Below are 24,745 nucleotides of genomic sequence, written 5' to 3' on the forward strand. Positions count from 1 at the left end.
GTTCAGGCAGCCCCCGTGGGGAGCCGAGGGACTGCTCAGACTTCAACTGGGCCAGGACGAGGGGCCTCCCCTGTGACAAAAGCCACCACAGACAAAACTGGGGAAGATACTTGTATGCATATAACTGAGAAACGTTCTTCCCTACGCCACCCAAAGAGCTTGCCACACAGTGAAAGTAGGCAAAGAGCAGAGACAGGCAAACTCCAGCGGAGGCGGCTCTCCTGGGCCGATAAAGCAAGGAGTGGGCACCTGGGCAGGGGCAGCTGCAGTGAAGGTGTCAGGAGATGCTCACCCACTCAGGATTGGGGACCACAGGAACCATGTGGCAGAGATCTGACAGGCCCCCCTGGGTGCTCCCCGGCTCCCTCTCACTCGGGAATATTCGCTTCCTCAGTTCATGTGTTTCTCCGGAGAGGGACCCAGGGATCTGCAGGCCTTCTGATCCTGAAAGCCCATTCTCTGCGGACTTCCTAACGCGGAGGCCTCCCTCTGACTCATGACCAGAGGGGTGGTGCCCTCTCCCCAGCTCTCCCTGTTCTGGAAGCCGGCGCTGGGAAGTCACAGGAAGCCAGAGGTCCGGTCACTTCTGATTCAGCACACTGTCATCAAAGCATCAAAGCAGGGAAGAATGACACAGGTCATTTGATGTCCTTAGTCCTCTGGGGACTTGGGAAGGATGGCAGGGCTTCTACCCAGACCTGCTTCCCCTGGCATGGACCCCGGTGGGGGGATGGGCCCCCTCTCTCCCGCTGTGGAGGGGACCCACATTGCTTATAGTGCACCAGGAGGGTCTTTCTTTCTTTTTTTTTTTTTAAGCATATTTTATTGATTATGTTGTTACAGTAGTCCCAACTTTTTTTGCCTTTGCTCCCCACTACCCAGTACCCCTCTTCCCTCCAGCAATCCCACCCCCACTTAGTTCATGTCCATCGGTTGTGCGTATAAGTTCTTTGGCTTCACCCTTTCCTATATTATTCTTAACTTCCCCCTGTCTATTTTGTACCAACCAATTATGCTTCTTAGTCCCTGCACCTTTTCCCCATTTCTCCGTCTTTCCCCTCCCAGCGATAACCCTCCAAATGATCCCCACACCTATGATTCTGTTCCTGTTCTGCTTTGCTTAGTTAGATTTTGTTTTTATTTTTTAGATTCAGTTGTTGATAGTTGTGAGTTTGTTGTCATTTTAATGTTCATAGTTTTGATCTTTTTCTTACGTAAGTCCCTTTGACATTTCATATAATAATGGCTTGGTGATGATGAACTCCTTTAGCTTTACCTTGTCTGGGAAGCACTTGACCTGCCCTTCCATTCCAAACGATAGCTTTGCTGGATAAAGTAATCTTGGTTGTAGGTCCTTGCTTTTCATCACATTGAATACTTCTTGTCTGTCCCTTCTTGCCTGCAAAGTTTCTTTTGGGAAACTAGCTGAGAGTCTTACAGGCACCCCTTTGTAGATAACTCTCTGCTTTTCTCTTGCTGCTTTTAAGATTCTCTCTTTATCTTTAACCTTTGGTATTTTAATTATGATGTGTCTTGGTGTGGTCCTCTTTGGGTCTAGCTTATTTGGGACTCTCTGTGCTTCCTGGACTTGGATGTCTATTTCCTTCACCAAATTTGGGAAGTTTTTCATTATTTTTTCACATAAGCTTTCAATTTCTTGCTTTACCTTTTCTCCTTCTGGAAGAAGGATTTTGGTATGTTTAAAGTTGTCCCAGAAGTTCCTAAGCCTCTCCTCATTTTTTTCAATTCTTATTTCTTCATTCTGTACTGGTTGGCTGTTTTTCTTTCTTACATTGCAAATCATTGATTTGAACCCTGGTTTCCTTCCCTTCACCATTGGTTTCATGTGGATTTTCCTTCATTTCATTTAGCATAGCCTTCACTTCTTCCCTTATGCATTTGCTGTACTCAAGCATATCTGTCAAGCCTGTGAGCATCTTTATCACTAGTGTTTTCAACTCTGTGTCTGTTAGGTTGGCTATCTCCTTGTCTGTGAGGTTGGCTATCTCTATGTCGCTTAGTTCTCCCACTGGAACCTTGATCTGTTCTCTCTTTTGGACCGTACTTCTCTGTCTCCTCATCTTGACAGGCTCCTGTGTTTGTTTGCCTCTGTGTCTTAGGCAGAGTTGTTGCACCTGTTACATTGTAAGGGGCGGAGCCTTAGGGATTCATCAGTACAGTGCAACCCATTTCACCACGTTGTGGCACTGTATGTGGGGGAGGGGTCTGAGAGGGAACAATGGCACTTGCCCAGCACTCACCCCTTTTCCAGGCACCTCTCCCACTTCTGCAGCAGACTGGCACCCCTCTAGCTGCTGCCCTGGCCGTTGTTCCCAGAGTGGTTGGGTCTGCAGACATTCTAGGACCATGGAGGCTCTTTAAACAAGCGGACTCTGCCCCAACCCCCACTGGTTTGCACAGTCAGAAGCAATGAGGCTTGATTTTCCCCGGCGCTGGGACTGTGAGCTGCGCGGTCTGGTCTCGTGCTGGGAGTGCTCCCCAGGTGTCCCTCCTGACTTTTTAAAACATGTGACTGTGCTTTCTGCTGGGCTGCTGCTGCTGCTGCCACCACCAAACTGAGTCCTCTCCACCCCGGCTCTGCCCCTCCTACCTGTCTGGGTGAGTATTTCTTCTTTATATCTTTGTTTGCTGGGCTTCCATGCAGCTCAGTTTTCTGGAACTTCTGGTTGTCTCTAGTTTCGGAGTAGTTGTCGTCCTTCTTAGTTGTGGAGGGAGACGCAGCGTGTCTGTCTAGGCCTCCATCTTGGCTGGAAGGTTTTTTTTTCTTTTCTTTTTATTATATTTTATTTATTTATTTTTAGAGAGACGGTAAGGGAGGGAGAAAGAGAGGAAGAAAAACATCTCATGCACCCCGAACCGGGGACCCGGCCTGCAACCCAGCCATGTGCCCCGACTGGGAATCAAACCAGAGACCCTTTGGGTCACAGGCTGGCACTCAATCCGCTGAGCCACAGCAGCCAGGGCGAGGGTCCTTCAAGCAGCTTGGAGAAGAGCCCATGCCAGCCCCCCAAGGTGGGTGAGGCTGGGCATCAGTCCTGGTTTGGAGCAGAGGGGTGGGGTTCCTCCACCTGGGGAGGCCCCAGGAACATGGGGAGGCTGCCACTTACAGAAAAGATTTTCAATGACCTTTGCTCTTGGGGACGCAGGCAGCAGTCCCGGAGCCCAATAGCTCCGTCCTTCTCCCCACAGGTGTGACAGGTAGGGGGGCGCTCTGCTCCAAACCCCGCCCTGCTCCTGGTCAGGCCCGCCTGCGGCTTCCACTGCAGCCCACGCGGCTCTTTCTGGACGTTTCCACCGGCTCTGCGACTTACGGGGCGAAAGCACAGGGTGGTCAGCGCCCCTGGGATCAGACCTCAGCCAGTGACTGACAGCTCTCTCCGCCATCTGGCAGGACACCTGCTCTGCGCAGTCCCCAGGGGAGGGAGCCCTCTTCCCGCACCCATACCTACGCCTTCTGGTCGCCCTGCCCCACCCCCCGCCCCCGGTCTCCCATTCCTCCCCCTGCCCCCCACCACCGCTGCTTCCTCAGATCGCCTCCCAAATGAACTCCCTCTTTCAAATGCTGGTCTCGGGGTCTGCTTCTGGGGAGCTTCCCCTAAGATAGTAGGTGTAGCAGAACCCCCCAATGTTATGGGGTGTGCCCCTTACTCATGGTGCCCAGGCAAGAGAGCTCCGTTGTGTTTCCCCGTCCTGGGACACTAGCCGATCCACCAACCTCTCCCAGGCGCATAGCTTTTTTTATTTAAAAAAAAATTGATTTCCCCATCTTGATGAACCCCTTGCAATTTTCACGCCATAAAACACAGAACTGTGGCTGGGAATTCACAGTTTTCTAGCTGAATCATGCTTTTGACAGTTCTGGTGTGATGTCTGATGGCCTCACTCTGTGCTGGGAAGCAGGGTGCTGCCCTGAAGCTGTGTTTGTTCATGACCCCCACCCAGCCCATGCCAAGTTGTCCCAAGAGGGAGCCCCTGTCCCTCCCTCCCATGTCACCACCCACCCCAGTCCCAGAGGAGAGTCCAATCAGGCACCATCTCAGGTCGGGCCAGCACAAGGTGGCTGGGGGTCGGGGGTGACAGACGCCCAGGGGGCCGAGATGGGCTGGCCTGGGAGGTGTTTCCCAGCTGGGACCCTTGGCAGGTGTAAGACTTGTCACGTGCCTTATGTGCTGGTGTTTGGAAAACCTCGTGGGATGGAAGGAAGGAGCCTCCAGAGGCTCCATGGGGGTCCAAGGTGGGCGAGGAGGAGAAGGCTGTGGACATATTACTTGACAGTTGGACTGTCAGACCTCTAGATGTCCCTGGACAGAGAAGTGTGGGGTTCCAGGCTGGAGAGACCAAGGAGGCACCCCCAGAAGGGCGAAGTCACGGTGACTCCCTGCGGGCCGCTGGGGGCCCCAGAGCATGGGCACCCCCCACACACACACGAGGGGCTGGGGTATGCTCCACCACCGCCCCTCCAACAGAGGTCCAGAGCTCCTCCTGGGCGGTGACAACCTGCTGGCGCTGCCAGCCGGTGGGTGGCGTGGCCGAGTGAGCCCCTCAGGCTATGAGATGGGGATGCTGACAGTTAGAAGACCCAGAGATCGTGAACAGGGCAGCCACTTCACCCCCACCCCCCAACTCCTGCCCCTCTGCTCCGTGCGGCTGAGCCCCGACCTTCCAAGCCCTGGCCTCCCACTGTCTCCCACCAAGCCAGCCTGGCTCAGCCCCCGCAAACCCTCCTCAGAGCTGGCCCTGGGCTTCCTGCCTCATCCCTCTGGAATGCCCAGCCTACCCTCTCATCCTCCCGACTCCTCCTCCTGCGCGGATCAGCCCCAACCCCTCCTCCCTCAGCAGAACCGCCCACTCTGGCTTCCCAGAGGCTCCTGGGAGCTGGTAGATGGCACCTGTTCCCTGTGTCCCCACATGGTCTTCCCTCTGCATATGGCTGTGTCCAAATTTCCTCCTCTTATGAGGACATTGTTACATTGGAGGAGGGCCCAACTCAGTGACCTCATTTTACTTAATCACCTCTTTGAAGATCCTGTCTCCAAATAGAGTCACATTCCCAGGTTAAGACTTCAACATATGAACTTAGGGGACACCATTCAACCCCCAGCAGATGCTCCGTGGATGTCTCCTACCTTCCTCTCCAGAAACGGAGACATGCCAGGGATTAAGGACGAGGTCCGAAGCACATGCTGTGAAGTGTGGTGTCCAGGAACGTCCTGCAGACCCTTGGTTCCAAGTCTGATCCTTTGATGGAACTGTACCGATGACATTGCCTCTGTGAGATGAAACGCTGCAGGTGTGAGGGCCCCTCAGGGCGCAAGAGCCCACGCAGCGTTGGGGGAAGGGCAACAAGATGGCACATGCAGTGGCCTTGGCCATGACCCTGTTGGTCTCTGTAGCTGGGAGACCCTGGCACAGTCTTCACGGAGACGCTGGGTCTTGGTCACTTCATCTGTGGCATCTCTGTGTTGCTACTCCTCTTCCTCCTGTCCCGGACCTTGGGCTTTAAGAGACCAAGTCCTGGTAGTGACAGCCACCACAAGCAATTCCTTGAGTGCTTGCTAAGTATCACACACCGCACTAAGCACTCTCCTCCGCAAGTTCTGTCACCTGTCACCGACGCCTCTCTACGGTGGGCTCTCTTGTTATCGCCGTTTAAAAGGCCCAGAGGCCAGACCGCCTGCTCAAACTCACACACCAGGCGGAGGCAAGGATGATAGTTCAGGCCAGGGAGGGTGGGTGGGTCGGATGCCGTGTTTGATGAAAGATGCACATGTTGCTGCTTCCATGTGGCCCACCAACCACGCTGGGCCCTGACGTCTTTACCCACGGCTCGGGCTGGCGTGCACCCCCTCCTGCCTTCAGAACGAGAAAGCCCCCTCTGGCTCCAGTTGAGGTTCATCCCGAAGCCTGGCCTCTCTCCCTGTCACAACGCCAGCAGCTGGGAGCGCTCGTTCGAGTGGCGTTGCGGGGAGGACCTTTGTGCCGCCTCATTTGCATGTACGCCAGCAAGCCGGAATGTGCGCAACCTTGGAACACTTTCAAAGGCAGGAATAATTCCTCTGAAATAGGTCTTCCAAAAGCTTTATCTTGTCCTTTCTTTTTTGCGTGAATCTTGGAGCCCCTTTAGCACGTCAAAGCCATTTTTCTAATGTCACATCTTCTAGACGTTAGCATGAAAGGGCTTTAAGAGATGATGTGAGAAAGAATAAATGTTGAATGAGCGTTTATTATAGAGTCGTTTATGCTACATTTGCATCTTGACTCCGTTCCTGCCGTGGGGGCTGCGGAAGCAGGCTGATTTGAAAGTCAATGGTGTCTGAACAGGTGAAGCTACACCCGTGTTTCCACTCAGCTGTTCCCTGGAGGAGCATTAATTTATAGGAAGAGGAGGTGGCACACGGCTGATTTCTTGTGGGGAACGAGATGAAGCACCCGCTGGGTGCCAGGTGGCCTTGCCCAGGAGCAGAGGTCAGGGAAGCCCCCTGGAAGTCCCTGTTTCTTTCTGCGCAACGCCTAAGAAATTAACCAGCAGCAGCGTCCTGTCGCCTTCCGGAAGCCGCCTGGCCCACGTGGCGTGGGCCGTGGTAAGAGGGCCAGCCTGTGAGCCCCGCTGCCTGGGGGTGACTGCAGCCTCTGCTACCCACGCCACGCGCCCCCCGCCCCCGAGGGTGGACTTTTCCATCTCTGCACCAGGAAGAAGCTCATTCTGGGGGTTCCGACCACAGGCAGGTGGATGTGAGCGGGTTCTGGGGTTGACGCCCTGGCTCTTCAACCCTCTGTACGTCCCTCTCTGTGTTTGTCATCACCACCCCCCACCAGGCTATAAGCGGCTGAAGGGCAGGGGCAGGCTCTTACTCATCTTCATCAAAACCTGGCATTCCGTTGATGTTCAATATGCTTTTCAAGCTTGTTTTTTAAAAGCCCCTCCCGTGAGTCCAAGGCAACCTTAGGTAGGGCCCAATCTATGCCAGCTCAGAGGCGCAGCACTGCCCAAAGCTGAGGTTGGGGCCCGGGGCCTGGGCCCTGGTTAGGACCTTTTCCCTCCCTGCCACCCCACCTCTTTGAAGCCTCCCCCGAAACCTCGAGCTTCAGAGTGGGGTTTCGCTTGCCCCTTGGTCACAGAGCAAGGCAGCTAGGCCTTGGCAGCCAGGCAGGTCTTCTCTTGACCCTGTCCCATCCCCCCTGTGGGGCTGGGTTCCTTCTGGAAGAGTCCCCAAAGCCAGCCCCGAGGCGAGGTCTGCTCAGTCCCTGCCCCTGCTGTTACCATTCACCCCCACCCCTACCCTCTTCACCCAACAGCCCCCAGCTGCTCCCCTGACCCCCAGGGCTGAGACTCAGGCCTCAAGCCCTTCGCTCACTCCTCTGTCCTGTTTTCTCGATTTTTACAAAACAAAAACAATGACAGCAGTCCCACGTCTTGAACATCTGCTGTCCCTTTCTCTGCAGGGCGGGCCCTGTGTCCCCCATCGTGTGAATGAATGCCCAGGGTCACACAGCGCAGGCTCAGAGCTGGGGTGGGAACCCAGGCTCTGGCTGACTCTAAGGACTCTGGTCACATGGCCAGGCTGCTGCCACACAAGCACTTCCTGCCTTTCCTGTGGTCCTGGAGCCCTTTGAGGGTGGAGTCCGCCCTGCTTGCTCCCCTCCCGGGGGCCCTCTGAGCTCAGTGCTGAGGATGTCACCAAGTCTCCCAATCCAGACTCACTGTCTTGATCACACCCTTGTCTCCCAAAGGATCTGGTTCCTGCCACCTCCCTGAGACACTGCACACAGTGTGTCTGTGAAAAAAACCCAGGATGCTGTTTAATGTCCCACTGAGTCTGGAAGATCGGGGTTCAAATCCCAGCTCTGCCATGAACCAGCTGTGTGCCTCTGGGCAACTTACTTAACCTCTCTGAGTCTTGGTTTCCTTCTCCCTCAAATGAGGATAATAATAGAGAAGTTGCTTCCCATCTCTGGACCTCAGTTTCCTCTTCTTTAAAAAAAGAATTGGGGTTGGATCATCTATTTCTAAATTTCTATTAGCGGGTCTCAGACCCCTGGCTGTCAGGAGTTGGATTTGCCCCTTTCCCTCCATCACCCAGAGGGGGAACCATCCTACCCAGCCTCCCACCCGGCAGGTGAATCCTTGTTCTGTAGAGAAAGTAAGAGGCAAGGGTGGCAGTCAGGGGCTGAGAGAGAGAGAGAGAGAGAGAGAGAGAGAGAGAACCCACTTCAAGGGCAGCTCCCCTCCCCTCCTGGAAACCTGTGTGTGGAGGATGAAGGAACAGAGCAGAGGCAAAGGCTGGCCTTCTGACGAACATGTGGTGCCCACTTTGAACGGTGGCCTTTGTGCCTGCCTATTCAGGGCAGCCTGGGGACAATGGGGGGCAGACACACAGGGGAGGACAATGACAGGGACATCGCTGCCGCTTTGCATTCCCTTTGAAGTGGCTGTGCCCTGACCCCCTGCCGCTCTGAAAAAAAGGCTTTTGTTGCCCGCTCCAAAGATGCTGTAAGATGCTGGGGAAAAAGTAACTGGAGGGGTCTGCTCGATCAAAAATAAAATGAAATATAAGAAACAAAATGAGCCAGCCATGTAGGGGCTGGTGGTGGCTTTGAACTGGAGAGGGAAAGGGACATAGTGAGCCAACCTTTTCTCTCCCCAGGGTTTCTGGGGGGCAGTCTTGGTGGGGGCAGGGGTGCGGTGGGTAGGAGCTGGGGGCCAGGGTGGGGGCAGGGGCCTCCTCCAAAGCTGGAGCTGCGACTCTGGAAGCCGAAATTCACGCTGGTGCTGGTGCTTAGGTGGAAAAATGCTGCAGGCAAAACCAAAAAAACCGCGCCATGTACTGAGTGTGGCGTGTGCCGGGCTGGGGCTAGGCTCTTGCTTTATTGCCATTATGGATCCCTTCAAAGTGCCTCACTGTGAGTCGTGTGACGTATGTGCGTAGACAGGCAGCTCTACATTCTGGAGATGCAGGTTAGCGGCAGCACAACCGGAAGCAGGGACCCCGCGGTGGGGCAGGTGCAGCCCTGGGAAGCCCCCGGGGGCGCTGTTCAGACTGCGGTTTGGTCACGTCCCCGCTGGCGCTGTGCAGAGTGTCACATGTGCGTCTGTACCTAGCATCCCTGGCAGGGATGGTTAAGTAATTCATGAAGGGTCTGCATCAGGGATCTGCACCTCCCAATGGTGTTATCAGAATCAACACCGAGCATCTGCTTATTAGCACGCGGGTTGGTGGAAGTAGTTTGTTTTCACTGGTGGCATGAATGGCATTCAAGGTAGGAGCTGGTGGGTAAGACTGGAGAGGCCCCGCGGCCTGGGAGGCCCAGCTTCCCCTAGCAGCGGGGGGCCCTGCCTGGCTCATTGTACGCGCTCACTAATTGTTATCAGCACCCCGACTCTGCTGCTGAGGGAGCTCAGGCTCAGAGAGGGGAAGTGACTCGCCCAAGCACACACTGCGCGTCAATGGTGGTGCCAGCTGTGGGGGCCCTCTTGGGGTCTCGCGCCCCGGTTTGTCCTGACTTGGAGAAGGACTGTCTTTCAGGTGGGCAGTGGCTTCCTCAAATGATGACGCTGTGCCCCCTCCTCTTAGACCACCTGGGCAAGGCCCCCTGCTCTCCAGCAGCGCGTGTCTGACCACGGGCCCCAGGTCCATTGGACCTTTGGGACCTTCATGGGGTCTCCGGGAACTCTTCATGCTGCCATGCCCTGGGGTGGCCCCCAGGGCTCTTCCCCAGAAGGTGTTCCAAGGGCGAGGCCAAGGGAGGTCTTGGATTGGTGGGCAGTCCCCTGGGCCCTTGTCATCAATTCTGTGGATCCAGCCCCGCCATTGCATGCTGTCAAGATTGAGAAACTTCTGGGGTGTGCACCTGTCTATGTGCACCCTGCTAAGAGTCTGAAGTGCACACAGGTGTACAAAAGCCCCCTTCTTCCTTGCCCTGGTGGGACAGCTCTGAGTGTAACCTGCCCCGCAGAGCCGCTGTGGGGTCCGGGTGAAGCTGTCCTCTGCGGGGCTCTGCCTGAGATCACACGTGCTCGGTCCCGCCCTTCCCACCCTGCTTCCCCCATACCCTTGCCAGTCGCCCCTCCATGCTCCTTCCCACCGCCCGCCCACCAGTGACCAATGGGCCCAGGACACACAGAGGCCACATCGGGACAGAGACTGTGAGCTGGCAGGAAGCGGAGGATGGAGAGGAAGGGAGAGAGGACCTGCGAGCCCAAGAGGCTCGTGATCCCACGCTCCAGGGCTTTTCCGTCTGTCTGTCTGTCTGTCTGTCAGTATCAGACTTCCTGACAAGCGCGGGCACTCTGGCCTGTTGGGCTCCTGGACAGGTACCCTGGCCTTCATCCCCGGGGCTGCCACTTTATGGCTCCTGTGGGTTCTGAGAGGTCCTCAGTTCCCTGGCACTCAGCAGCCCACAGGTTGGCACAAGCAGACAGCCGTGCCCCCCCGCCTCTCCTATGGGTGGTGCTCCTGCTCTCAGGCACTTTCTTGCTCCCTTCGGGGCTGTAGCATAGTACTCAAGTGGCCTCCCTAGTCCAAGCTCCCCACTAGGCAGAGCACGGGCTGGAGAAGAACCCTCATCTGCTGGACCCAGGGTGTGCGGCACGCCAGCTACTGCAGGGGGAGAAAAGAGGGACCCAGGTGCAGCTCCCTGCGCTCTGGAGCATGGGGCCAGGACACAGGCCTGGCAGGCCCTGAGTAGCCGGGAGCAACTGGAGGCCAGCGGCCAGTGGGGAGGACTCAGCAGAGGGAGAGGAAGCCTGTTCTCAGAAGGTCAGGAGGACTTCCTGGAGGAGGAAACATGAACCGGGCTTTAATTCCTGGAGCCAGAGGCTGTAGATAGAATCAGACAACCATACTGCCTTTACCAGGCTCTTGCCCCATCCTGGCCTTGTGTTTGAGCCATTTATTTACCACAGCCCAGCAAGGGGGATCTTGTCCTTTTTTTTCTTTTACCTTCATCCAACAACATTTCTTCATTGCTTTTTAGAGAGAGAGAGAGAGAGAGAAACATCAATGGCGAGAGAAACGTTGATTGGCTGCCTCCCCTCCATGCCAGGACTGGGATCATATGCTCCCAGACGGGATCAAACTGGCAACCCAGGTATGTGCCCTGATCGGGAGTTGAACCTGCTACCTTTACGTGTATGGGATGACACTCCAGCTGAGCCACAATGGCCAGAGCCTCCTGTCCTGCTTCTAGACGAGAAAACTGAGGTCCCAGAGCCCACACTGCTGGTGACTGGTAGGGCCCAGGGGGGAGCTGTCAGTCTCTGGGGGGCACACAGGCCCTGTCAAGGAATAAGTCACGGTCATCCAAGACCATATGTTTTGTGGTGGAGGGAGGCACCGTGTGGGTTTAGGATGAGGACTGTGAGAGGCGGGGAGGGCTGCACACAGGAGGCAACTCTGAATTGGGCTCTTGTAGGATGAGTAGGAGTTTGACAGGGGCAGAGAGGGCATTCCAGGCAAGGAGAACAAGCGCTACAGCCCGCAGGAGAGAGAGGGAGAGAGGGAGGAGGAGCAGTGGGAGGTTTGGGTGTGGCTGGGAAGCTCGGGACAGAGTGGAGCCCTTTGTAGACGTCAAACATCGTTTCCTGGATGAATGCGTGCATGGATGAGTGAATGAATGAATGAATGAATGAATGAATGAAAGACTTGTATCCCCAGGGTCTTTTCCTATACAGTAGAAGTGCAATAGATACTCGCTAGGCGAATGAAGGAACGAACCAACTGTGTTTCCCCTTGCTGGCGCAGTACTTGGCATGCAGCAGGCACGCCAGCGACCTGCTGAATGAACGAATGAATTACCGAAGCGGTGATGTAATGGAATTAGCTGTGGGGGGGGGGGGGGGGCAGGACCGCCTCGCTCCCAGCCCGGACAGCCTGCGACGGTGCCATTCAATCCCGCCGCCCCTGCCCCCATCGGTGCGCGCTCTAACGCGGAGCAGATGGCGGGGCGGCCGCAGCCGGGCCTGATTAGGGCCCCTCCCGCTGGCGGCCGCTGGCGCTTTGAAGTGAGCCGCTGCCGGGCCGCTCCGGCCGCCGCCTGGCCGTCCCTGCCGCCAGCCCGTCGGTCCGGGGCTGGCGGCCGGGCTGGCGGCGCGTGTTTATCCAGGTGCGGGCTGGGGGCTGGGCGCGGGGATCCTCTTTCCTCCCGGCCCATCTGGGACTTCAAAGCGCAGCGAAGGCTCAAAGGCGGCCTCGGGGTGGGTGGGGGGTGGGGTGGGCTTGCTGGCTTCCTGCGCTCAGCCTGGTCCCAGGCCAGCAGGGTGTCTCCCCCTTGCGCCGCCGCTGTCCCCCTACCCCCAGCCCTGGGAGAGCGCCTCCTTGAGCGCGCGTACTGTGTGCCAGGCGCTGGGGTCCACCCACAGCTGTCGCCTGTAGGATCCACAGCACAGAGGCAGGCAATGCTATGCCCCCATTGTACAGGTGAGGAAACTGATGCTCGGAAAGGTCAAAGACCTGCGCAGTGCCTCCAGGCCTCCCAGCGTCCCTGCCTTGAGGGGCAGCCCCCTTCCAGCTCTGTCTGAGGCTGGTCATCCCAGCCATGGGCACCTGGTTATGGTTTATTATAAAAGCAGTGGCTGGTGTGTCTTGAGCACCTACCATGTGCCAGGTCTGTGCTAGGCAGTTAGCTCCAGAGTCCTCTCTCTGCCCATCAGGTTCTGTTCCACCTCCTCTGAAGAGCCCTCCCAGGCAGCCCGGCTCGGGACTCTTTGCACCAGCAGAACAGAGCTTGTTCTCTCTGTCCTCTGCCGAGCACGTGTGTGAGACATGCAGGGCCTTGGGCTCCTCCCCAGGCCTGCAGAATAAAGTCTGTGTTTTAAAAGGTGCTCAGTGCGTTCAAGTTTGAGGAGCACTGGCCTGGGAGGACGCTTTGGCTACAAGTATGTGGTTTCGCTGTGTGGGACCCTGTCTTTGGGAAGATACCTTGCTCATCAGCCTGGGAGCTCCTCAAGGCTAGTGCTGAGCCACCTGCATCAGGCCAGATGTGTCCCCACGGCGGGGCGCTATGCTTCCCCCAACGCCTGGAATCTCCCCAAGGACCGTGTTGGTCCCGCCCCTCCCCAAACTGGGAACTTAGCAGAAGCAGAGATGGTCCCTGGTCCCAGGCTTGTCTAACTGGGAGTCTCTGGTGTTTCCCAGGGAACCTGGCCCTCTGTGGGGTCAGGGGCCACCTGTAGGGAGAGGTGTCTGGTGTCTGTGTTCTCCCAAGGGACGGAGAAGCCCAGGGTAGAGGTGTACCCTCACTCTGGGATTCTCATGACCTGCTTCCTGGCCCAGGGTGTGCCTGTTTGGGGGTCCAGGTTGGGGGGGTGGGGATGAGCAGGTGCCACAGTGGGACCATGTGTACTGCCTGACACCAGGCCTCTCTGGGCAAACATCTGTCCTTGTGTGTCACCAAGGGAGCATTCAGGCGGCAGTAAGCCCAAGGGCGGGTGCAGGAGTGAGTCTGCGGGCAGCGGGAGGGTATTTTTAGTGTTTTGACTGACAGCCCTTTATTAAGCTGTGGCTGCCTCTGCCCGGGCCCCCATCCCCTTCTGGCCTGGACAAGAAAGAAAGCACATCGTCATTTTGTTAAGAAGAGGGTCCCGGCGGCCCCTCCGTGGTCCCTGGCCCGCAGGACAGGTTATTTCTCACTGTGGCTGCAGTCCAGGCACCCCGGTGGCACTCCCAGCATGCCCCGCGCCCGAACCCTCACGCATCTAGCAGTGATAAATGCCTTCAGCATCGCTGCCATCACCTCACACCCTCTGATCCTGCTCACTTTGTTCTCCCTTTCAAGCCAGTGGGCGGGGGTGGGGGCCTCTCTCTCTTCTTCCCCTTCGCCATCAGCCGTCTCCTGGATACTGGCAGGCCTGTGCTCTGATACCACTTGAAAGGGACCGAGACACTCAGTTATCTGGGCTGGGAAGTCCGGCCGAGAGTTGTCTGTGCTGACTGGTGGAGTCCGTGGGGCGGGAGGGCACGCCTGCGTGTGGATGTGTGTGTGGAGGAGTGCCGCGTGCATGCCTGTGTGTGTGTGTGTGTGTGTGTGTGTCTGTGTGCGCGCGTAAGATGTGGGGACGCGCTAATGCGGGCGCCTTTCCATCACTATGACTTTATAATTTATTTTGACCCCCAGCAGGGCAAGGCTGCCCCTCTCCCACCCACCACACAAACATCCGATGTTCTTTAAAAAATATATTTTTGATGACCCAGTAGTTGCGCTTTTGGGAATATGCCCAGCAAATTTGCGCCAACATGTGGATCAAAGGACAAGTCCTGGAGAGCTATTTGTAACATCTCCAAGCTGGAGACTACCTGAATGCCTGTGAACAGGAGAACGAATGAATAGCTGCTGAGATGGCCCTACATCGGGCTATTGAGAATAAAGAAACGAGGACAAACTGTCAGCAACGCAGGCAACAATATGGATGAGATGTACAATCAGGATGTGATATGCTTCCACGTATAGGAAGTTCAACAGCAGGCAGAGCTAGGTCATCAAGGCAGAGGCCAGGAAGGCGGTTAGCCTTAGAGGCGGTGGTGACCATGGTGGGGTGAAGAGGGTGTTTCTGGGGCAATGTTCCGTTCCTTGGTCTGGGTCTCAGAGACCTGGGTATGGCCACTGTGTCAAACTTCACTGAGCCAAGTTGTGTGTTCTTCTGAGTATATTGCTATTCTTTATCATAGTTCTTTAAGGATTTTTAGAATCAGCTTATCAAGTTCCATGAAAAATGCTGTTGGAGTCTTGGTTGGAATTGCATTATATTATTGATTAATTTGAGAAGATTTGCCCTCTGGATGACATTGTTTCTTTCCCTCCATGAACATGGTATATCTTCTTTTATTCACACTGTTACCTCTCCTCCTGAAGTTTTGCCATTTTCTCCTGTCCTGTGGGTGTCTGGTTGGGTTTATTCCAAGGTGCCTTGTGTGTTGTGTTATTGTGAAGGGGATATTTTCTTCATTTTCAAAATTTTTTATTGTTGTAAAATGTCTATAACATGAAATGTACCATTTTATAAGTGTCCAGTTCAGGGGTTTCACTATAAGCTGGACGAGATACTAATTTTAGAGTGTGTATGTGTATGTGTGTAAAACCTGCCAATTTTGAATATATTGGCAACCAGTTTGAATTTTTTAGACAGCACCATGCAAGGCACACAAAATCTGGCTATGGGTTGGTTTTTGCCTCGGGGCTCCCCGTCTGTCGCCTTTGACCTTGGTGATTCCTAAGGGTCCTTCTATTCCAGCAGATTTTCCCCCACCTTCTGGCTTAGCTCTTGAACTCCTGGCTGAAGGTTCCCCCCTTTTCTCAGAAGACCGGGAGGCGGCCCCGCCCTCTGGCTCCAGCCCCCAAACCAGTGTGGTCCTGAGCCTGGGTACCTTCCTCTCTGTTTTACCCACAGCTCAATGAGGGGGACGTCCTGACCAGACTCAGCCAGGCGAGCACGGGCTTTGCCGCATCCACTCTCGATGCCCTGCCCTCTTGTGCGCACCAGCTGCCTGAGTGCCTTTTTCCCTTGCACTGAAGAAGACAGGTTTTGTCCTTTAATAGCAAAACATTCGATGTTTGCATCTGCACACTCATACACGCAAGAATGTACCTGTGTAGACTATGTGCATTGATAAACTTTTCCACGTTATCGTTTGGTGGTCCCTCCCTTCTTCTCTCCCTCTCCTCACCCCTAGCCATGCTTGCAAGCTGGTAGCATCCCATGTGTCCCCATTTTTGCTCCTACAACCATATATGCACACACACACACACACACACACAGACACAGCCCATGTGCGCTGTTAGCGGTCTTCATGGTCCAAATGAGAGATCCCGCGCGTTTCTCTGCATCTCACGTTTCTCCTCTGACGCTGCGGAAACCCCTTGCTCCAATCTGTTCTTTGTACAGGCTGAGCGACAGTCTAGGTGGGCCATGCCATCACTCAGCCATTTCCCATTGGACACTCTACCTGCCCGTTAATTTGGGGGAGCCAGGCTATGCCGTGGCCATGAGGTCGGAGCATCCTCACACAAGAGTTTACTTGCTGCTCCTGCCCAGTGCAGTGTGGTTGGGCAGCCTCGGGGGTGCTCCCCAGACAGGGGCTCAGAGACCGGGACCCTGCCAGCTCCATCTAGGGCAAGTCAGGCAGGGGGTCCCACAGTGGGCTTTTCGACCACACGCCACTTCTCCTCTCAGCACGTCAGCCGGAACCCAGCCACGTGGCCGCGGCCCAGCTGCGAGGGAGGCCGCGAAACAAGGCCTTTCCTGTGTGACAGTCTCTGCCATACTTGGTTTGAGCTTTTTTTCCATGATGAATAATAATTCAATAACTATTTTTGTCATTTGTCCTTAGGATATGGTAGTTTAATTTCTATCAGATTTCCAGGGTCGCGATTGCTGGGTCAAAGGAGCTATTTGCGTATTTTTAGATGTAAAATTTTAATGTACCTCCTGAAGTTTTAATTGGTGTTGCCAGATTTCGTCTCAAAAAGACTGTAATCATTTACATTTTGAGCAACCGCACATGAATGTAGCCTTTCCTGAAGTCCCTGCCAGCGACTGGGCAATTGTCCTTTTAAAGTTTCCTCTGTGATAGCTCATTGTCAGTTTAATTTGCATTCCCCTGACCACTAATGAGTGTGAGCATCTTTTCATTTGTTTGTGGCCCTTTGCCTTCATTTCTTTTGGGTTGTCTGCCCTTTTCTCTTCCCGTTGTAAGAGCCCTTTGTATAGTATGGATTGTAACACCCTGTCCCCTGCATGACAAACACTGTTTTCCAAATGCATTGTTTGTCTATTAACGTTGCTTAGCGAAGGGCAACATTTTCATGTAGTCGAGTGTGTCTGTCTTTGTAGTTCCTGTGTTCTGGGTCTGCGTTTTGGAAGGTCTCTCCTCCCTGGGGCCCTTTAAGAAGCTGCCATCCCTCATGCGCTGGGAACTGGAAACCCCCCTCCCCTGTCCTGGCTGTTTGCAGCCACCCTGCGTGCTGCGGGCCACGGGAGGACCCGGGCCCAGACCTGATTCCGACAAAACCTTCTGGGCCTTTGGCAGCTGAGCCACCTGGGCCACACAGATGAAGGCTGGGAGGCAGCGCGATCCCGGAGGGTCCCTGAGCTTGGACTTCGGGAGCCTGACCACCAGACTGGTGATGACTGGCCGCTGTGACCTTGGCCGAATCACTCGGCCTCTTTGGCCCTGAATTGCCCTGCCTGTGACATGGGGCATAAGCTTGTCCTGCTGACCTCCTGGGGCGCCGTGAACCTCAGGGTAAAAATGAAACACTGTACAGGGGCCAAGACACAGCGATAATGTGACAGCCAACAACTGAGGCTTTTTTAAAAAAAATATGCTTTATTGATTATGCTGTTACAGTTGTCCCAATTTCTTTTCCCTTTGTTCCCCTCCACTCAGTGACCCCGCTCCCTCCAGTTGTCCCCTGAACCCTTAGTCCATGACCATTGGTTGTGCATATAGTTCTTCTCAGCATCTTCCTGTCTACTCCACACCTTCTACTATGCTTCTTACTTCCTGCACCATCTCCCTCCCTTTCCCCCCTCCCCCCTCCCTGCTGACCTCCCCCCATAATGTTCCCCGTACCTATAACTCTTTTCCCACTCTGGTTGCCTACTTAGTCTGCCTTTGTTTCAATTCCCTAGCTTCTGTTGTTGGTTGTTCTGATGCAGTTTTCATTTTAATGTTCATAGTTTTGATCTTCCTTCTCCTACACAAGTCCCTTTAACATCTCATATAACAGTGGTTTGGATCTGATGAACTTCTTCTGTTTTACTTTGTCCTGGAAGCACTTCCCCTGCCCTTCTGTTCTGAATGACAGCTTCGCTGGATAGAGTGATTGTGGTTGTAGGTTTTTGCTTTGCATTACTTTGAATATTTCTTGCCAGTCCCTTCTTGCCTGCAGAGTTTCTTTTGAGAAATCAGCTGAGAGTCTTATTGGGACCCCTTTGTATGTAATTCTCTTCTCTCTTGCTGCTTTTAAGATTCTCTCTTTATCCTTAATTTTTGACATTTTGATGATAATGTGTCTTGGTGTGGTTCTCCCTGGATCTAGTTTTTTGGAACTCTCTGTGCTTCCTGGACCTGTAAGTCTACTTCCTTCCCCAAGTTAGGGAGGTTCTACTTCATTATATTTTCACATATTTTTTCAATTTCTAGTTCTTCTTCTCCTTCTGGCAGCCCTATGATTCGGATGTTGCCCCGCTTATAAGCTGTCTGATAAGTTTCTGAGCCTCTCCTCCTTTTCCTCACGTTTAGTTTCCTCTTTCTGCACTGGTTGACTGTTTGTTCCTTCCCTATGTTCCAATTTGTTGATTTGGTCCCTGGTTTTCTTGCCCTCACCACTAGTTGCATGTGTTTTTGTTCATTTCAGTAGGACTACCCTTCATTCCTTCCCTGTCTTGTTTAAGATCTGCTGTTAGGTCTGTAAGCATTCATATAACCAAAGCTCTGAACTGAGCCTCAGAAAGATTTCCTATCGGCTGCTTTGTTAGATTAGATATTTGCTGTCTGGTCAGCTGCGTCACTGGAATCTCTAACATGATCTGTGCCATCCTGACCATTCTGTGTTTACCTTTGCTTCCTGACCAGGGCTGTCACACCTCCTATGTTATAGGGGGCAGAGCCCCATGCACTCATCATAGCCGGGGCACCCTTCTTACCACGCTGTGGCATCTTCTGCGGGGGCGGGGGCCCAAGATGGATTCCTGCCGTTCACTCTCCACTGAGAGATCGGGAGCCTCCTCCTCCATCCCCCCCCTCCCCCACCGGGCCTCACAGTCCAAGGCAATGGGGGTCTGCCTTCCCCAGCTTTGGAATTGCAAGCTGACAGGTCTGGTCTGCAGCCGGGGGTGCTCCCCACGTGCTTCCCACCTCCCCCTAAATATGGGTGTCTGTGCTTATTGCTGTCCTGACATTGTCACTGCTGCTGCCTCAGACAGCACAGCTTGACCTCTCCTCCCTGGCTTCACCCCTCCTACCCGTCTGGACGAGCACCACTTCTTTATAACTTCATATGTTGGACTTCCATTTATTTTCTGGAACTTCTGGTTGTTTCTGGTTTTGCAGTAGTTGTAGTCCTTCTTAGTTGTGGAGGGAGACAGAGTGTGTCAGTCTAGGTCTCCATCTTGACAGGAAATCTGTGTTTGTTTGCCTGCATGTTCCAGGCAGAGCTGTTGCTCCTACTACATTGTAAGGGGCAGAGCCTTAGGGATTCATCAGTACAGGGTGACCCATTTCATGACTTTGTGGCGCTGTAGAGGGAACAATGCTATCTGCTCAGCACTCACCCCTTTTCTAGGCCCCTCTCCCACTTCCGCACTGGACTGGCGCCCCTCTCGCTGCTGCCCTGGCTGTCGTTCCCAGAGTGGGTTGGGTCTGTGGACGTCCTGGGCCTGTGGGGGCCCTTTAAACAAGTGGACTCTGCTGAGAGACCAGCAGCTTCTGCCTCCATCCCAACCCCCACTGGTTTGCACAGTCAGAAGCAATGAGGCTTGATTTTCCCCGGCACTGGGACTGTGAGTTGCACGGTCTGATGAAGAGCTGGGAATGCTCCCCAGGTGTCCCTCCTGACTTTTTAAAACATGTGACTGCATTTTCCACCAGCCTGCCACTGCTGCCACTACACCGTATCCTCTCCACCCCAGCTCCGCCCCTCCTACCTGTCTGGGTGAGTATTTCTCCTTTATATCTTTGCTTGCTGGACTTCCATGCAGTTTGATTTTCTGGAACTTCTGGTTGTTTTAGTTTTGAGGTAGGTGTGTTCCTTCTTAGTTGTGGAGGGAGACGCAGCGTGTCTGTCTACGCCTCCATCTTGGCCAGAAGTCCCCAACAACTGAGTCTTGACGATGAATAACTTGACCTTCATCATCTCACTTAATCCTTAGCAATCCCAAAACATAGGTGTTGTTACCCTCTTCTGAGAAATAAAGAAACATAGGCACAGGGTGACTGAGCTTCCTGCTCAAGGTAAGGGGCAGAGCAAGGTTCTGGAATTTGAGTCACTCCTAACCCATATGTGAGTGTGTGTGTGCGTGTGTATGTGTGTGTGTGTGTGTGCCATAGGCTGGTGACGAGGCCCTGACAGTACTTTAGAGAGAGACTATGTGGAACGTGAGGTTAATGTGAAAAGCGTGGGGAATTTTGCAAAACAGTCTGGGTGTTTCCTGGGAGGACCACCTGCCTGACATTCAAAGCCATTAAAACGTGTCCAAGTAAACAAGGGTGGCCTCCAGGCAAGACTGGTGCCAGGTCAAGTGCACGAGGCTTCTGATATGAAACTGTCCCAGGAGGAAAGGGAGTGGGGACTGGCTGTGACAGTCACTAAGGCGCCACAGGTCTGGGGCCATGGGGCTCAGCTGGGCTCCGTTGGGCTGTGGCCTGAACACCTGGTGAGTGAGAGCCAGGTGGTGTGTGACATGCTGCCCCTGTCCACAGACTCTAAATCTCAGTGCTGCAGTGACAGTGTCCACAGTTCACCTCCGCGTATACAAAAACGGGGAACTCCCTGCCTCCCTTATCGTGAAAGCCTGTGGGAGGCCCCACTTCAGGTATGGCTGGATCCATTGTTCACAGCAGCGGTCCCCAGCCATTCAGGCACCAGGGACTGGTTCGGTGGAAGACACTTTTTCCATGGACTGGAGTGGGGGATGGTTCTGGGATGATTCAAGTGCATTACATTCAGGTTCATCTCCTGCTGTACAACCTGGTTCCCAACAGGCTCGGACGAGTACCTGTCTGTGGCCCAGAGGTTGGGGACCCATGGCTTCCGGATGTCATGAGGTCTCCCTTTCTCTCTGCCACCTGCCATTTTTTTTTAATGCTTTCTTCAGTGTGGCCTTATTTTTAGGCAGACTCTCCCCAAGAGGTGGCAGACGTGGTCCCCAGCGATCCAGGCTGACATCCTACAGCTTAGCATCCCAGGCAGTGGAAAGCAAATACCCATTTCTTCAGTACATCCATCCAGGTTTTTATGGGCCCATCATCAGTCACATGACCAACTCTGACCCAATCCCTGTGGCCAGGAGGCGGACGCTCTGATTGGCTGGCCCTAGAGCTACAGGTGACCGAGGCTGCTTCCCCCAAGAAAATGAAAGTTATTGGAATAATGGCTGTTGTCCAAGTAAAATTAAGAGGTACCCACCTACGCTGACATCATACCTTTGGGTCTCCCCGGCTTTGGGGACCAGGCAGAGCCAGTAGCTCTGAGCCCATAGTGACACCCGGAGACCAAGGGCCCACAGCTCCCACCTCCAGAGACTCCCCCTGCGTGGGGCTTTGAGAGGAAGGAGCAGGGAACCACTGACCATCCCTCCCCTCTGGGCTGTTCGGGCCGGGTTTCTGGCTGAGCTCCTCTCAGAAGCCTGGCTCACAGAGCCCTGGAAATGCGTGTTTGGGAGGGAAACACAGACACGCAGTTAATTGTGGCGTCCTGCTCGGCGCCGCCCTGATTGAGGCAGGTCCCGATGGGGGCCAAGATTTAATGCTCTCTTTTCTAGTGCTTGGTGGCAAGGGGACGGCCCTGTGCTCTCCCCTCCTTCTGATGTGTCCCGTCTGGCTGGCGGAGGGCCGGGTGGGGAGGGGAGCCTGGCTGGCTGGCAGACAAACGAGAAAGGCCGTCTAGGCCCCAGTGGGGGGACAGAGCTGCGCTCCCAGGACAGGGGGCTGGACAGGTGGGGGTCAGTGTGAAGGGCAGTAATGTCAATCTGGGCTCTCTCCTCCTGGGAGGAGGTGGGTGGGGTGGCAAGATCCCACTTGGAAGAGAAGCGTTAGGCCTCTCTTGGCTCTGGGGCCTTCCAGGAAGTAGAAAACGGCCCCCAGATGGCCCTGGGGACACAGCTGGCCAGGAATGCAATCAGCTCCTGATGTCTGGCTTCATGACCCCCACGATGGAAATAAAACAGGGAGGGCAGATCTGCCAAAAAGTATATTAAAAACATCATAGACTTCCTTCGGAAACCAGCAGAATTTCTTTTATTATCCACAACATAGAGTTGTCCAGCCCATTATTATAGAATTCGTTGGATCACAGAGCTGGCGGGGACAGAAACAAAATCATTCCATACTGTCTGTGAAGAAAACGAGGCCAGGAGAGAAGTGCCGGTCCCAAGATCCCAGAGTGTGGCAGACCGATACAAGCGATAGCTGGCAAACAGATGCCACCTCAAGGCCCCATGCTGACTTACTGGGGGACTGAAGGATAGGATCCTGAGTCCTTTTTCTGGCTCAGCAGAGAACAGACTCTTGATTGATTAATGATGCCTGCCACGGGCACTGGCGGAGGCGTGGTGGTACTTGTGCCAAGTTTTTGCCACCCCTGCCTGCCCAGCTGTCAGAGGGATGCTCTGGCATGGGTCCCAAAGGCAGGCGGTCTTGGAAGGCTTGGGCTGGAAAGAAGCCGAAAGCCAGAAGAGGGCTGGTGAGAGCGAAAGGAAATTGGGGGTGCTCCTCCATGAACTGCCATCGCGCCACCGTGAGGGACTGACGGTCGGGATTGTACAATGGGAGTTTTCACGGTGTTCTGTGACACTCGGGCCGTGTCTCCGCAGTCCTGCCTGTAGAGAGGGCACACACACACCGCATGGGCTTCCAGGAGCTGGCCTTCCTGTGACGACACTTCCATTGGGGGCTGAAGGTAGTCTAATCGCGTAGTGCCTTCGCAAGGGAGGAAGGAAAGTCCACTGTCCACAGAGAAGACACAGAGGGAGATCCTTTTTTCTTTCTCATTTCTTGGACTTCCTCGGGCGGAGGAGGGGCGCTGGACCTCATAGAAACCTTCCAGAAATGCCTCCCTTTGGAATTAGCGTGCGAGGGGGTTCATGTCCTCGGGACTGGCTGCCCTGCTGGGCACAGCATCTACATGTAAGGGACCAAAGATGTGACTGCTCAGAGCCTGGCCCACGTGGAGAGAGGCTGCGGCCCCTGCGGCATTTTTCTGATGTTTCTGAATCCCCACTGGGAATCGTTTTCCCTTTTCCATCCCAAATATGGGCTGGGGCTCTGGAAGGCGTGGGAGAACTAATCTGGGGTGAGTGTAAACACTTCCATGCCAGTGGCAGCCTGGCCAGCAGGAATTCCAGGCCCTCCGAGAAGTCTGCCAGCCTCGCGCTGGACTTTGGCTGGGACCCTCTGCTGTAGCTACTTTTAGCTGGGAACATTTTTTTCCCAGACTCTAGAAGGCCACACTGGAGGGTCTGAGATTTTCTCAACAGAGACCCCAAACTGACTCGTGGCATTTTTACCCTGCGTTGGCCATGTACCAGCCTGCCTCCAAAATGTCCTCTTCTGCGTGGTGGAACCTACCTACTTGTTAAGGTTCAGAGCTGTGTTGGCAAGTAAGCCTGGCTCTCTCCCAGGGTCTACCTCTTATTGACTGTGAGCCAATCACTGAACATGTTGGAGTCTGCTTCCTCACCTGTAATAGTCGTACCTACCTGGAGAGCTATGCGGAGGGCCAGACGAGATAATGATGCACAGGAGAACACTTGCTCATGGCAGGGCTTGTATCCGTCAGTCCAGATGCAGCTGTGCTGCAGTAACAAACACCCCCCAATGCTCAGTGGCGTACCACCACAGAAGTTTCTTTTTGGCTCTTACAAAGTTTGCTGTAGGTCCAGGTCACATCTCAGGGCAGTGTTTCCCCCACATGATCCAGAAGATCATATCCTGGCTCTACCATGTCATCAGGAAGCCTCCCTGTTCACTGTGACACGGAAGAAGAGATTAGCTAAAGAATTGGGCAGAACACTCTTGCTCCCAATTTTTGGCCAGAACGATCACATACCTCCATCCAACAGGAGCGTTGGGATATATAATTTTCTTCATGTCCAGGAAGGAAAAATGGACCAGATATTGGGAGCACTTATAATGCCTCTCATTAGCTTCCTGCCTTTATTTTCAACAAGGCACAGATAGATGAAAAGATAAGTGTATTTTCTCAGTTCTTCAGGAGCAGGGCAGTCCTCTGCATTTTGTAGAAGGCTTCCTCCACCGCGTTTCTGTAGTCTCCTGGGGAAGATGTTTTCCCTGGCTGTGGGAGCAGAGGGAATAAAGTCTGGGACCTACTGGGTGGCTGGACAGGCTAGTGTCAGAACCACCTGACTACAGAGGAATCGCCCTGCACCAGGCCCCCAAGGAGGGCGGAACGTGAGGCTGGCCCCTCAGCAGTTCTTTGTGGATAGGAAGCAGGACCTTCCCTGTGCTTAGCCTCAAGCCAAACATTTTTTTCGCTGCCACTCACATGACCATTTTTAGCACCCTGGTTTTACAGATGAGGAATCCGAGGCTCAGCGAGGTGAGCTCTCCTGCCAAAGTCATGCAGCCATGATGCAAGGCGGGGGGCGGGGGTTGGCTTGAGGAGGGGGTCAGGGATGCCAGTCATCCCTCATCCTTTTTGCTCATGTTACGGCCAAGCAGGCAAAACCAAGGGCGTTGTCTGCAAAACACCCAATGCGGCAGCATGAGAGAGGCCATGGCGAAAATCCGAGGTGCTCACAGGAGTTTCTTGTGGATTAAATTAATTAAATTAAGTTAAATTTAAAAAGAAGATTTAACTTTTCAGTGTAGAAGCAGCCACTGGCCCCTTCTGAGTGAAAGGGACTTGGAGAGGGTGGGAGGGATTCTGCAGAGTGAGGAGGGGGGTCTTCTCCATGCTGGGGTCTTAGGCTGGCCGAGATCAGGGTCAAAATCTCCTTTCCTTGTTACCCGAGGAACCTGAGAGCCAGAGAGGAGAAGGGTTTGCTCAG

Source organism: Furipterus horrens, unplaced genomic scaffold (genome assembly GCF_987537825.1).
Source record: "Furipterus horrens unplaced genomic scaffold, mFurHor1.1.pri manual_scaffold_13, whole genome shotgun sequence".
Classification (NCBI taxonomy): Eukaryota; Metazoa; Chordata; class Mammalia; order Chiroptera; family Furipteridae; genus Furipterus; species Furipterus horrens.